The sequence below is a fragment of the Portunus trituberculatus genome, chromosome 46 (genome assembly GCF_017591435.1).
Source record: "Portunus trituberculatus isolate SZX2019 chromosome 46, ASM1759143v1, whole genome shotgun sequence".
Lineage (NCBI taxonomy): Eukaryota > Metazoa > Arthropoda > Malacostraca > Decapoda > Portunidae > Portunus > Portunus trituberculatus.
Genome location: NC_059300.1, coordinates 30962489 through 30968526, shown reverse-complemented (window position 1 = coordinate 30968526; position 6038 = coordinate 30962489). Strand labels below are relative to the sequence as shown.

General features: G+C 37.0%; 1 non-coding gene across 1 annotated transcript; it reads left to right on the top strand.

Annotated features, from left to right (window-relative positions):
* The first annotated feature begins 4906 nt into the window (after window positions 1-4906).
* On the top strand, window positions 4907-5101 carry LOC123520371. Its single transcript, XR_006679243.1, has one exon. It is a non-coding gene; the product is annotated as a small nucleolar RNA U3 (small nucleolar RNA).
* The last annotated feature ends 937 nt before the right edge of the window (window positions 5102-6038 follow it).

Here is a 6038-nt window from a genome sequence, read left to right as displayed (position 1 = left end):
AGTCAGTTTTGTTTATTTATTTATTTTTATTTATTTTTTTTTTTAGATTATTGTTTTTGCCTGAATTGTTGCTTTTTGCACTGATGACTTTGGTTTAGTAATATGAGGTCATTTTCTTGTGTTGAACTTAGCCAATGTTTCATGGAACCATGGCTGAATATACATTATCCAACATAAGTTTTTACATGAAAATCATAACTAGGGCCAATAGTTTAATCAGATCTGTTTTGTTTATGCAGTGGTTAAGAGTTGATCAAACCTTGAGGATTGAGTATTAATTAACTGAGTTTGAATTGGCAATAATTCAAACAGCAAACAGTAGAATCATGAGGATCCCCTATATTAGGACTCCTTGTTCTCTTCTATCTCCCATTTCCTTCAGCCTTTCTTCATATGGTAGATCCTTTAGTTCCGGCACCATCTTTGTAGCAATCTTGAATCTGTTCTAATCTTCTTATGTCTTTCTTAGAGCTTGGAGACCACACCACTGCTTAATATTCCAGCTTTGGATGTATCCTGCTTGTGATAATTCTTTTCATCATATCTTTGTCCAAGAATTAAAATGCCATTTTCTATGCTAATCCAAATATCTTATGTGTTTTTCAGGGTTCAAATTTCCTGTATAATCACTCCCAGATCTTTTTCCTCTTTAGTCTTCATTATTTGTTCCTTTCCCCATCAGATAGTTCCATACTGGTCTTCTCTTACTCTTGTCTAGTTCCATTACATGACTTTTCTTGGCATTGAACTCCAATATCCACTTTTTACTTCACTCGTAGATTTTGTTTATATCTTCCTGTAACAGTCCTGCCAAGTTTTGATTACTCTTAGCAACTTTGCATCATCAGCAAGCAAATTAATACAAGTGTTTACCCCATAGTGAATGTTGTTTACATAAATCTGGAACATAATGGGGACTAATATTGACACTTGAGGCACTCCACTTGTTACTCTATCCCAAGATGAGTATGTATCTCTGATCACAGTTCTCATCTCCCTGTCCATCAAATAATCCCTTATCCAGTCTAACAAAGTTCCTCTCTCAGTCCTCTTATGTTCTCTAGTTTCCAAAGTAGTCTTTCGTGAGGGACTTTATCAAAAGCCTTTCTTTTATGTCCAGGTATACTGTGTCCACCCATCCATCTCTGCTTTCCAGTCCTTCTATTTCTCTTGAATAGAAACTTGATAAGTTCGACACACATGACAGTTCTGTCCAGAACCCAAATTGTCTGTTTGATATAACTTGTTATTCCAGATGTTTAGCCCATTTTCTTTGATTTCTATTTCACACAACTTCCGCATAACATTTGTAAGTGACACTGGTCTGTAATTTAATAGCTCAGTGTGTTTCACTGTTTGGTTGATCTGTTGCAGTCTCTGACGAGACAGCCAGACGTTACCCTACAGAACGAGCTCAGAGCTCATTATTTCTGAGCTTCGGATAGGCCTGAGACCAGGCACACACCACACACCGGGACAACAAGGTCACAATTCCTCGATTTACATCCCGTACCTACTCACTGTTAGGTGAACAGGGGCTACACGTGAAAGGAGACACACCCAAATATCTCCACCCGGCCGGGGAATCGAACCCCGGTCCTCTGGCTTGTGAAGCCAGCGCTCTAACCACTGAGCTCCCGTGTGTGTGTGTGTGTGTGTGTGTGTGTGTGTGTGTGTGTGTGTGTGTGTGTGTGTGTGTGTGTGTGTGTGTGTGTGTTGGAAGAAAAAGTGAGTACAGTGGCAGAAGTGGTATGATAGTGAATTTGGGGTTAAAAAGAAAAGTGTATGGTGTTGAGCAACTGAAATGAATAAAGTCAGGAAAGAAAAGAGGAAAGCATATATATATATATATATATATATATATATATATATATATATATATATATATATATATATATATATATATATATATATATAAAAATCAGGAGAATGTATTGCTGGAAATATCAGTAAGGTGAAGGAAAGTGTATAGGTCTAAAATTAGGGAGTTTATTATTAATAAGATCCTATAAAGGAAAATATATGAAGAATTTGGGTTGTTCTAAAAATAGCAAGGAGTGGAAGAAGTATGGAATAGTGATTTTGAATATTTAATGGATGAGAAGACTAGAACAAGCAATAGTGTTGGGAAGGAGTGGATATGGAAGTGGTTAGAGAACAAGTGTTTGTGTAGAGAGGAGATTGAGAAACAGTAGTCAAACTGAAGTGTGACAAACTGTTCTCATATGTGTAACAACTAGGTACAGTATTTGAATTATAGAGAGGCAATAGTTTCAACATTACTACCGATAAGTGATATGTCATGTAGGTAGACATGGAGCTGTAACAGGTTAATGGAAGATGATTGCTGTACATATCTTCATGTAAAGGTTAAAATTGTAAGAATATTTTAAGGGATAGGTTTGCTGAGTGTCAAAGTTTACACCAGGAGTTTTCAAAGGGAGTGATGGAATTAAGCTGAGCAGTGCTTCCCAAACTGTAAGTAAGTAAGTAAGTTTATTTGGATTCTTCATGTCCATTACACCAGTTAATGTACATAGATACTTCCTCCAGGATAACCTGCTAAAGTTTTACAACTTATTTCCAGTAGGGTCCCTTTTATGCAGCAAGATGGGGCAGACAGCACAGGAGTCACTATACACATAGCTTTGGTACACAGTAATACTAAACCTTAAGCTTATTTACCTACTGTTCCTTAAAATTAAAAAGTACAACCTTAATCTATATTTCTAAAACTGTCATGGTTAGTAATAGATATAGTCATTTGATTCAGCAGCTCTTTCTTCATCTTGTAAATATTTCCTGAGAGCTGCTTTGAACAGGTGTTTGGATTCTATGCTTTGTAAGCTTTTTGGTAATGAGTTCCAGTCTTTAATGGCTGTGTGATAGAAGGTATGTGCTGAGGGACCCTGTGCGATTGACATACAAAAGTTTAAATAATTATTTCTAGTCCTAATTGTTTGGGTATCTGTTTTCCTATGGAAATGTTCTGCAAGATGTTGGTCCTCTGTTGTTATGAATATTGTGTGCATGGCTTAATTTTAATTCTTTTACCCTATTCTTAACACTAAGCATATTTACTTTTTTTTTCTCTCCGCTTGTCCTATATGAATCTGATAATCTTGTTTTGAGAAATTTGAAGTTGTTTTTTAGATCTACTTTTCAGTCCAGAGTACCAAGAGGAACATGCATAGTCAAAGTGAGGTTGAATTAGGGCGCTACATAAGGTTTTCTTAATTTTTGTATCAAGGTCTTTTGCTTGTCTGTACATAAATTTTAACCTTGCATTTATCCTCTTGATTATCTGTATACAGTTTAGCTCCCCTGAGACACACTGATCCAAATGAACTCCTAAGTATTTTACTGATTTTACTCCATTTATTTCTTGACCCAAACATGTTATATTAAAATCATCTACATTTTTTAGTTTTGTTTTTGATCCAACTAACATAATTTCAGTTTTTCCTAAATGTAAAGACAGCTTGTTATTTATCATCCAGGTGTTACATGATTCAAGTTCTTTTCCTAGTCTATTTTTAATAACATCTACATCCTTGTGTGGAACAATCAAAATGCTGTCATCTGCATATAGCAACAGTTTACATGAGACACTGATTTTCATGTCAATTACATAACACATATATATATATATATATATATATATATATATATATATATATATATATATATATATATATATATATATATATATATATATATATATATATATATATATATATATATATATATATATATATATATATATATATATATATATATATATATATATATATATTTTTTTTTTTTTTTTTTTTTATTTATTTATTTATTTATTTATTTATTTATTTATTTATTTATTTATTTATTTTTTTTCAATGTGGCCCTGGCACAGAAAATTTGGCCACCCTGGGTCTAGAGGGAAGGTTGGCAAGGATCAGGGAGGGTCTGGGAAAGAAAGATGAAGTCATCTGAGATATTTTCAGTGAAACTAATAGTAAAAGACTACAAAGAAAAGTTTTGTATACAGAGGTAACAGATTCAGAGGAGGCATGTGTAGTATAAGTTACTATAGAAACTGAATGCTTAGAGTTGATGGTGCAGCAAGGTGGTTTGAGGGAAGAAATAGATAGGCACATGTGTGAGGATGGTGGAAGTACTCAGCTAGAAGTTTGCTATTATGGCAGGAATGTGATTGAGATGTGTTATATTCCCATGGTTACTTAGTAGTTTTGTAAGAGGTGGTATGTGTAAGATGACAACTTATTAAGTGGGCATGCTGGAGCAGCATGGTATCCACTGTGGTAGCAAGACTGAGTGAATGGGTGGGTGGCTCTTTGTTGCTTGCAGAGAATGAGAGGAAGTAGAGAGCATATAGCTACAAGAGTGGCCTCCCAGTGTGGCAGCAATAAGTGTTGTACCGCGGCCGCCCTACAGAGTATGAGGACTTGACTGTCCTCCGTGGTAGCAGTGCTAGGAAACTGAGAACTTGCAGTGACGCACAATAAATCTTTTTCGTTTTGAATTACCCGAAATTCTAAGTAATCTGGGTAGATCACGCTATAGCAGCAGCAGCATATGGTGCACACCGCCCTACAGTGTAAATAAAATCGGGTATACAGGGTCCACTAGGGCGCGGCAGGAGTGTCGCGACAGAAAACTTGTCAGATTGTATGGTAAACCATGTTAGTTTTGTAATATTCAAAATTAAGAATGATTTTTTCATCGTTATTGTCTATATTTTGGCGAAATTGTTTGTTGGAACATTTCATATATGATTACTAAATGCATCGTGGGTGTGGGAGCGGTGGCGGTGCAGGGGTGGCGGCAGTACACTACAACATGTGGCGGGGCTGCGTCAGGTGTTTGGCCTGGGAGGATTGGGTAGCTGACGGTGAGTTTGGAAGGCATGATCATACTTCATAGGATCACTTCTATAGTTTGATTGCCAAGTTCCCTGACCGAAACTTGGTGTAACTTCATGCCACGATGACGAGGTTGAGTGTCCGTTCCTGAGCGGGAAGCTGCTCCTGGATTATCCAGGGGCTTGAGGACTGTCCACTCCCTGAGAAGGGCGTGGTGGGTCGGGCACAGGCTGAGTGGTGTGAAAACTACTATAGTGATCTTGTTTTTGTACTAGGCTGTAATAGCCGCCTCTCGGTAAGGGAGGATAAATAAATCGTGAATGTGTAAACTACTGCCTGGTGGGCTGGCTATGTGTTCCAGATTGTTTTAGGCTAATTTGAGCACTATCAGGGTAACTATTTCATTTTAGGATATATTTTTTTTATCACCGTACATACTATGGTAATGTTTTTTTTTTACAAATGCATATAAATGATCTTTGAAAGGCAGATTTTTAACAAACTGGTTGATTTTAAAGCTAACAGCGTAATGTTAAGGGTGAATTTATGGTAAAGTTCGGAACTCGACTTGGCAGCACTGCTTGAACATTCTTTCATTCGTGAGAGAGAATAAGAACATGCCTGTCACTGCAGTGCGTTTCCATTCTCCAGTCACTCCCACTCCATTCACATCCATTCAGACACCAAGTGATACAGTAGTTGTATACTCTTATGACATGCAATGTGGTAACATTGATCTTTATAAGAAAGTTGTCATGCCACGGTTTGCATCCCGGTAGTATGAAGTGTACGTGTACTCAGCACTATCAATTCTTTATAGTTTTAAACCCAAGAGGGAACAACAGTTTCTCTCCTCTCTATGAACTATATTGAGCCACTTAACACACACATCGCATATTATATATGTGAAATATACATGTAAACCAGATTGAATTGGTCTCAGCCAGAACAATCATCAGTCTATTGACCACATCCGCGTGCTCATCACTTACAGAAAGGATGGTCTACGTTAGTGGGAGGCCGCAGCCCCAACAGTAAGGATGCTTTCACACGAACGTTTTTCCACGTACGGTCCGGCGCATGCCGAACGGCTTAGCATTACATTGTCTATTTCGTTTTCTGACTAAAATTGAGTTTCTTAGCTGGGTTGGAGTAATTTGTAATAGGGGCAGCAGT